The following is a 9,758-nucleotide window of genomic DNA, read 5'->3' as shown; positions in this document are numbered from 1 at the left end:
TTCCAGAATAAGAAAGTTTTGTATCTGCGTCTGGTTCTGGATTTAGTTTCCAGCCCCACAGATATGACCCTACAGTTCTGTGAACTGCTGCAGCTATTTATACTTTGAATAAAAGGTAGCTATGAAAGTCAAGAAGCTATTTATATGATCAGACCGACATGAACAAAAAAAAAAAAAGAAACAATAAGCTGAGATGTTGGCCTAGAATGTGGTTAGATTCAATCTTGGGATTAGCTTACCTTATCTTGTGAACAACCTAGACTTCTGCTTCTGTATTTATGTGAAAGGACTCTGGCTACATGAGTCTGAAGCACAGGGGCCTAATTCTATGTCTGTCTGAGATCCAGAGGTTATGGTTCCTCTGCTTTTTTCCACCTGGTGAAAGAACACTTTGTTTATATGCTCTGTTTTAAGCCTCTCTCTCATCATCCACACTTGCGCATCCAAATTAAGACCTCAGTTCTATAACCACTGCCATCTTGTATATTCCTGCTGTTTCTCCTTGTTCATGAGTCCTCTAATACTGCTGTCTGCATCCCCAGTCACATGTCCAAGTCCCCAGATAGAAAAGCTGCTGCAAAGTGAGCATCAATTAGTTGTAACTTCATTGTTCATTAAATATTATTGTGCCTTTTTTTTTTTTTTCAGATGAACATGCTGAGGTCGTGAATGAATCATCCAATGAGTTGTAAAATAGTTTATATTTAACTGACAAGTCAAATTCACTCCCTCCAAACAACTAAATGGGTTGTCTGGGTCACATGAAAGACACTTGAGAAAGAAAGTGTCAGAGAATGAGCTAGAAGATGTGAAAATTATTCCAGTAAACTAGTATCTACCTTTTTCTTTCCCATCGTTTTCTGTGCCATGTCCCCTGGTAATCTAACTACAAACGTGTCTGTCTCCTGACTGAAATACTGACACCTCTCACAAGAGATTATTTTCCATTTACATGTTAGAAGCAATGACCTTGAACCAGTCTTTATGTCTGGTCCCTAACATGCTAGCACATTTGCTGCTACAATGGGACAGAAAGCCACAATGCCTGCACCTTGAATACAAACATCTTGGTAGTATTGGCTGAGGATGTCAGTATGAAGACTGAGAGCATCTTTAAGAAAATCTTGACCATCTTACTTCTCTCATAGGGTTTCTTTTTTTTTTTTCTGTAGAGACTTTGTTTTACTCTCCAGAATACCTCTTTAAGGTATTAGCAAGACACTAATATGAAAATATTGGTATTACTGTTTTTCAGTTAACAAAAAGGATGTGATTACAGTTCCTTCTTCAAGAGAGAAAATTGTTTTTGAAGGAGAAAACTTACAGGCAAACTTAAGAAATTCTCACTTGAAGTTAATGCTGATGCTTTATAATGTCGCTGCCACAGCGTCACCATGGACACACTATAATCTTTGGGGATGCTGTAGATGTAAGCAGCTGACATTCTAGCAGAGTCAGCTCTCCGTGTCACTGTAGATCACACAACCTAACTTCTGGCAAAAAAAGAGAACAGCTCAATAAGAAGGAACAGACTTCTTTTCAAGAATGCTTCATGAGAGAAATGTCTGTGAACTCAATCTGTTTGCGAGTTGTACTAAACTGCTACCAGTGAATAACAATTACACTTCCTACAATGATCCTGTTTCCCTAGTTAAAAGATGTTTTTTCTTTTATCCAGTATGGACAGTGGTATCTGTATCACTCTGCTGTCCTCTTGCCTTCCAACTAATACTGTGCTCTACTGTCCTGATTTTGGCTGTGATAGAGTTATTTTTCTTCAGAGTAGATAGTATGGGGCTGTGTTTTGGATTTATGCTGAAAACAGTGTTGATAACAGAGGAATGTTTTAATTACTGCTGAGCAGCTCTTACCCAGTGTCAAGGCCTTTTCTTCTTCTCACACACACCATCCCACCAGTGAGCATGATGAGTGTGCACAAGGAGTTGGGATTGGACACTGCTTGGACAGCTGACCCCAACTGACCATAAGCATATTCCAATTCAAGCCATCAAACATTCTTGATGCAATATTTTTTTACCCCCACTGAATCTGATTGTATTCGGTGACCTTTCTACATAGATGTTTTGTCTCAGCACTATGCAAGAAGAATGTTTATAAACACGGGGAATAGCATTGCCAGTAAGTGGCTCTTCCCATGACCAGGGTGAAGGGAAGCAAAGATCAAGCCATCCAAGGGATGTAGGGTACAGGCAGGGTTGTTTCACCACTGTCAGGAAGCAGGACCAGTGGGCCAAGGTAGGGAGAGGTTGCCATTCCTAACTTCCCACTGATCCCAGAGGCTCATCTGCCAGCACTGACAGTCCATGATGGCTCATTGATTTCAGCTGTGTGGTAAAGCCAAAGCTTGTTTATGCTTCAGTTGTCATCACTTGCAATACATTTTCATTCCAGCTGTCTCTATATGAATTCATCCTAATTTTTTTCCTTTATTCAAGAATAAATTAAACAAAGCAGAACCATGAACTTAACAAAAAGGGTAAAGTTTCTCCTCTGTCTGACAGCACTTCTGACAGAGGCCTTAATTTGTGGGGTTTTTTGGTATTAAAAGACTGCTGTCATCACCTGCAATTTGTGAGACCCGTCTGAGAAATGAACAGCTTGGACTTTCATGAACTTACATTTATTATTATCAAATAGAGATTTACAATAGTTGAGAGTTAGTGCTGACATTGAGTTGAGTTTGTGATTTTATTTACTTACTTGATTCATATTTATGTAGGATTGGCCAGGTAGTGAAGTTTCACAGTACTGAAATAAAGCATCGTTAAAATCAAGCAAGGAAGCAAAGTGAAATAAAGGTGATGTGAATGCTGTTTGCTTGCTTATTCATTTAAATTGATTTTTCCTTACTGGCTGAGAGCATCTATCAAAAGAACAAAACCAAAAAAGTGAGAGAAAAATTGAGTTTAGAAGCAGATTTCTTGAAAGCCATGAAGAGTTATATGATCTACAATATCGTTTCCAGCAATGCTAATGGCAAGTTTTTGCCACAGGTTTCATCATGTGTACTGGTGCATGGGGTTGTTTCTCCCAGATGCAGGACTCTGCACTTGTCCTTGTTGAACCTCATGAGGTTCCTCTCTGCCCAACTCTCAAGCCAGTCAAGATCCTGCTGAATGGCAGCACAGCCTCTGGGGAATCAGCCAGTCCTCCCAGTTTGGTGTCGTCAGTGAACTTGCTGAGGGTACACTCTGTCCCCTCATCCAGGTTGCTGATGAAGATGTTGAACAAGACTGGCCCCAGAACCAATCCCTGTGGAACTCCACTGGCCACAGGCCAACTTGATTCTGTGCCATTGATCACCACCCTCTGGGCTCTGTCATTCAGCCAGTTCTCGATCCATCTCACTGTCCACTCATCCAAGCCACATTACCTGAGCTTTCTGATGAGGATATAATGGGAGCTGGTGTCAAGAGTCTTGTTGAAATCAAGGTAGATGACATCCGCTGCTCCCCTCTCATCTATACAGTCAGTCATCTCATCTTAGAAGTCTATCAGGTTGGTCAAGCATGACTTCCCATTGGTGAATTCATGTTGACTACTTCTGATTACCTTCTTTTCTTTCATATATTTAGAGATGACATTCAGAATGAGCTGTTCCATGACCTTTTCAAGGATGGAGTGAGGCTGACCAGCCTCTAGATTCCCAGGTCCTTCCTCTTGCCCCTTGAGAAGACTGGAGTGTCATTGGCCTTTCTCCAGTTCTCAGACACCTCATCTGTGCTCCATGATTGTTTAAAAATGATGGAGAGTGGCATAACAATAACAGCAGCTCCCTCGGCACTCATCGTTGAATCCCATCAGCAGCCATGGTCTGTGGGTGTCCAATTTGCCTAACAGGTCTCTAACCCAATCCGCCTCAACCAATAGTTCTTCCTTTCTCCAAACCCTCTCTCTGTCTTCCAGCAGTAAAGACTGAAGCAAAGATAGCAGTTCAGTAGCTCTGTCTTCTCTGTATCCTCTGTCTCCAGGTTAACCACATCATTCAGCTGTGGGATCACATTGTCCCTAATTTTCCTTTTGCTGCTGACATACTTGAAGAAGCCTTTCTTGCTTTCCTTTACAAACATTGCCAGATTGAATTCCAAGAGGGCTTTAGCCTTTCTTGTTTCATCCCTGCATACTCTGACTGCATTCCTATATTGTTCCCTAGTGACCAGGGCCTTTTTCCACATTCTGTAAACTTCTTTCTTCCATTTGATTTTTTCCAGAAGCTTCTTGCTCCTCCATTCAGGCCTTGTACCTCCTTTACTTGATAATTACTCATGGGGATACACTTCTCTAGGTATTGGAGGAAGTGGTGCTTGACAGTTAACCAGCTTTCTGGGGCACTCCTACCTTCTAGAATCCTAGCCCATGAGATTCCTCCAAGAAGGTCTTTGAAGAAGACAAATTCAGCTCTACAGAAGTCCATGGTTGCAATCCTACTTGCTGCCCTACTTCTTCCACACAGGATCCTGAACTCCACCATCTCATGGTCACTGTAGCCAGGGCTGCCCCCAGCATTCACATCCTTGACCAGACTTTCTCTGATAGTACAAGGTCCAGCAGCACATTCCTCCTTGTTGGCTCCTCAAACACTGTTGGAGGTCTTCAAGACCTGCCTGGACATATTCCAATGCTTCCGCAGGGGGGTTGGACTAGATGATCTCTAAATGTCCCTTCCAACCCCTACCATTCTATGATTCTATGATTCTATTAAGTTGTCACTAACACACTGCAGGAACCTCCTGAACTGTCTGGTAAGCTGCATGGCTTTGCTGGCAAATATCAGAATGGTTAAAGTTCCCCATGAAAACTAGGGCCTGCGATGTTGAGTTTGCTTCCAGCTGTCTGTACAAGACCTCATTCATTTCCTCTCACTGAACAGGTGGCCCATAGTAAACTCCCATAACATCACCCACATCAGCCTGCCCCTTAATTCTCATCATAAGCTTTCAACCATCTCTTCATCATCTCCTAGGCAGAATTCAGTACATTCCAGTTGCTCTCTCACATAAGGAGCAACTCCACCACCTTGTCTTGCTGGCCTGTTTCCTAAACAGTACATGGCCCTCCATGTGAACTGTCCCACCATGTCTCTGTAATTGTATCGAGGTGATGGCCCTGCAAACACATCCACATCTCTACTTCTTGTTTATTCCTCAAGCTGTGTGCTTTGGTATACAGGCATTCCAGAGGCTTAATTGAGTATGCAGGTTTCCCTGGATGGGTGCAAGAGGATGCTCCATAGTTAAGCACCCCCTTGGGGTGGTCAGCCTGATGCATTATAGAATCACAGAATCTTAAGGGTTGGAAGGGACTTCAAAAGATCATCTAGTTCAGCCCCCCTGCCAGAGCAGGACACCTAGAGTAGGTCTCAGCTTAGCATGCAGCTAAGGACTATTTGTCACTCCTTTTGATACCCTGACACGTTTCCCAGTTGGATGTGATGATGCTGTATTTTGCACCCTACTCCTTCAGTTACTCAGTTTAAAGCCCACTTCATCAAGTTAGCAGACCTATTACCAAATGTTCCCTTGCCTCTTCCAGACAGGTGTATCCTATATCAGCCTAAATCTGAAATAATGTTAATTTTACACTGATCTCATGAATTGGTCATGCACTCTCTGTGCTGAAATAATCAATAATATCTTTTTGCACACCAGAGGCCAAATCTTCAGTTAATAGAAATTGATTAAAAGCCATTGACTGCAATCCAGTAGGTGAACTAAGTTGATTTACAAAGGTTAAAAATATCCCTTGCCATTAAGAACTGTGAGATTAATGTATATTTTAACAGGATACTTATTTTCGTAATTTTCAAGTATTTTTGATTTTCATCAAGTTTCTCTTCCTGATTTGTACTCTTCTATGATCTAAGCAAACATTCTCCTTTTTTTTCCTTTCTGTCTTCATTTTGTAGAGACGTGAGATTTGTTTCCTTTATGAAAACATGTGAGTGGTTTTTTCCCCATTAAGAATCCATATTTGTTCTTGAAAAACGGTTTAACTGCATACAATAAGTTATCACCTCTCACAAACGTGCAGCCGTGTCAGATACTTTGTGTCTTGCCTGTGTGATCTAACCTACTCCTGCCCCTTGCAAGAGGAGCAGAAGGAATGTGCTTCTATGCCTCAAGCAGACCAGTTTGCTGACCACCGTCTCAAATTAAGCAACTAATGAAAACAAATTTATGCTCATGTTCTGTTTTGTAAATGCTGCTGTTTCAGATGAGAACATGTACTTGTTGACATGGTACTGACCTAAGCAAATTAGACTTGATGAAGCCTTCACTGTTTGGTAACAGTCTCCATAAAGGTAGGACCTTACCACGGAGTATGCACATATCTGCTGGTGAGCCCCAGCCTGACCAGCAAGCACGTTTTGACTGATTGATGCTGAGTTGAGGGGGAAGAAAAAAAAACCCTTTTGTGGTCTGATCTGGTTCATATGCTATTAATGTCTTGGGTTAGAGCTTAGCAGAGAAGAGTTTTTAAGGCACGCTAATTTTATGATTGTAAAGAGACACTTGCAGATCCTTTTCTTTTGATTTGGCTTCTTTCTCCCACTTTTTTTTCTCTAAAATTTCTTTGGCCTTTTTTATATCCATTTAATTTTCCTGTTTTCTCAGTTCTATTTTTTTTTTTCTTTTCTTGTCCTCCCTCAGTGTATGTGTTGTCCATGTTGGATGGCCTGTGATTCACTAATGTGGCACTAGAGCAAAGTAAGGTGGTGTGAGTTCACTAGGCATAACTTCTCCTGAAGATTGACATGGGTAATACGATTTGTCTTAATTTTGGAAGATGCCAGTTCGATGTTTCCCACGTAAATCTGTCACCACTCCTAACTGAGGCACAGTCTTCTACGCAGAAGGAGTAAAAATATTACTACATGTATACTGAAACATAGATTATATTTGATCTTCATTTTTTCATTTCACCTTCAGTCCTCCACAAGAAATCCCTGTTGGGTTGGAATTTGGTGTCCTCTTTGCACAAAAGAAAGTTACTAAAAAACTCATTCTCATTTGCTTTGATATTCTTCAGCCTTTGGCCATCTATGGACCATAATACATGAAGTGACTGGCTTCTCTTTTAACAGTCCTTACTGCTAAAATGGAGTTTAGGCTACTGAAAGGCACAGTGTGAGCAGTGACTGTCCCTCTGTGTCTTGGAGTCTTGTCAGGTGCACTTTGGTCGTATCTTGCATAGTGAAGTACAGCACGTGACACTGTTTTTATTCCCACTTGAAGGAAGCTTTGGATGCAGAAGAAGTGATGGCAGAAAGGATATTTCTTGGCATATAAACACTTGTTAAAACTTTTTCATTTGCTGATGCAACATACAGAGCTTGGATTTCCAGAATAAAGGTGACAATTTTTCACTAGCTCTGTTTTTTTTCTGGTTTTCGTCAAAACACTTCAGGAAAAAAAAAAATTGACTGCTTTTAATGGTCTTGTACATTTGTATATTTTAACAGCTTCCTATAATATCAGGACAATAAATAGTGGCAGAATGCTAGGTACTGAAAAAATAGTCCAGCTTAGCTAGCATGTAAAGCTATAGATTTATTGGCTTCATAGTGCAACACTATTTCGGTCGGCATAGAAACCATGTTATGCTTTTAATGTACTCTTCTGAATGTGTCTCTATGTCCATAGCCTAGGAATGACACCAGCTTTCTTTTTTCCTCCTTCTGCCAGATTATTCTCATTAACATAATTTATAAATCTATAAAAATGAAAGAATCCGACTTCATAGATCGTCCTAGAGCTTGGGAAGTGAGAAACAAAGCAGCATTTGCTAAAAGCAAACTGTCATGCAGAAGCGATAGACAAGGCCAATTACCATATGCAAATGAGCTAGAATTCATTATATATACTTTTTTTTTCAAAGCTGTGTTTGTCAAAAGTACTGTTATTCAAAACTGATTCTGTAGCTGCATGAACCCTGCAGAATTTTGGGTGTCATGAGTGTCTGCATCACTTTTTTTTTTTTTAAATGGTAAAATGTATTTTTACTTAACTCAATTTTTCCTGTGGTCTAAGATTTTACTTTTCCTGGTTTCTCCACAGGTATGACTTGCAAAATGCATAGCTTATTGCCAGTTGGGATCCAGACTGGTCCACCTACTCTGGTATTCTTTCCCAGAAAATTGCAGATGCTTCAGGGAAGACACTGGTAACCCTGCAACCCAGTAATTTGTCTCATTTTTTTTTTCTGCTATTCCAGAGTGGAGCTTTTGTCTGGATGAGCTCCAAGAACGTGGTTATGGCTTTGTTCCATACTTTCAAAATGTTTGCCTGAATGTAACATGTATGATCATGGCATTTTTTTGATGAGTACGTGTTGAAATACACATGCAATCAGTGTACATTCATCAACATTTGATGAGGAGTCGTCATGTCAGCCACAGTCTTCCTTATTTGCCGGTGAATATCTGCACCAGTGACGTCCATCTAGAGAGTGGTCATTCTATATTACTGTTCCCTGAAGTCACATGAAGCTAAGTGAGTTCATGAAAAAATAACAATATACAGACCCCTAGGACTTGACTACAAATGAAAGTTATTAGGAAACAAAAATGAGGAGATGAATTTGAAGTTTGGTAGCTATTTCACACTGTATCTGATACAAAGGCTAATATTTTGCAGCTCTGAGGGATATTGAGTTAAACGTCACAGAAACACTGGATACTATTTCAGAATTTCTATCACCACATTTAGATGTGGCTGGTGTTACACTTCTGCCATCTCCCTTGTGATAGCCAAGAAATAATCTAGATCAGAGAACTGCCTAAACACCCAATATTTTCCTTCCAGATAGGGCCATTATCTTACTTCAGTTGTTATGTGAGTGTATGAACACCAAGACTCACCCAAATCAAAAAGCAGGGAGGGGAATTGTGACCTAATCTAGGTGAACTTGCTTCTGCAGCGGGGTTGGACTAGATGATCTCTAAAGGTCCCTTCCAACCCCTACCATTCTATGATTCTATGAATCTATGAATAGATGGCTAAAGCTGATAGAAAGGTGGGACAATGGATTTCTGTGGCACTATCTCCAGCTGAAAATGGCTGTGGAAGACAGAAACAATGTGTAAGAAGGGTAGTGTTTGGAATGAGAATGAAAAATTATCCATGCCATCTGGTCTGGATTTACAGCTTCAGTGTGCAGTCTGGAGGTCCACTGACAGTTGTAGACTCTGTTGCAGGAGTGGGTAAAGTATTTGAATTGTGCTTGTGCTCTGAATGGCCTCTTAGAGAAGCTCACTTCCATCCATTGCTATAAAGAGCATCAGCAGATGAGAATAGGGTAGACGGTCAGAAAAGCCCTCCCACTGAGTACTTGTAGCTCTTGTTTAAAAATTTCTTTTGCCAATTTAGTTAATATAATTAGCTAATTACCATGGTGATTACCATTCATTATGGCAGTCAAGAGTAAATTTCAGTGTCTCTGAAACCCTTGGAACTAAAATGATCATTAACCCAAAGAGTTTATGGACTTCAGAAAGTCACTGAATGGTTTTTGCAGAGAGAAGAAAGGCAGATTTCTGAGAATAACAACTTCTGCCTGGATTCGTGTGGAAAAAGTACTAACATGTTCACCTCTAGCTCACAATTTCCAGCATTTCTCCCAGCTTTTACTCTCTAGAGTAGAATTATGAAAGTTGTACATTCTTATTTGCAAAGCTGCTGCCAGTGCTCTACTAGAAATGCCCCAGATGAGCATATTTCATTGTATGCGATGGCTGT

The sequence above is a fragment of the Colius striatus genome, chromosome 1 (genome assembly GCF_028858725.1).
Source record: "Colius striatus isolate bColStr4 chromosome 1, bColStr4.1.hap1, whole genome shotgun sequence".
Lineage (NCBI taxonomy): Eukaryota > Metazoa > Chordata > Aves > Coliiformes > Coliidae > Colius > Colius striatus.
The sequence above is the reverse complement of the archived record's forward strand: the minus strand, read 5'-3'. Positions refer to the sequence as shown.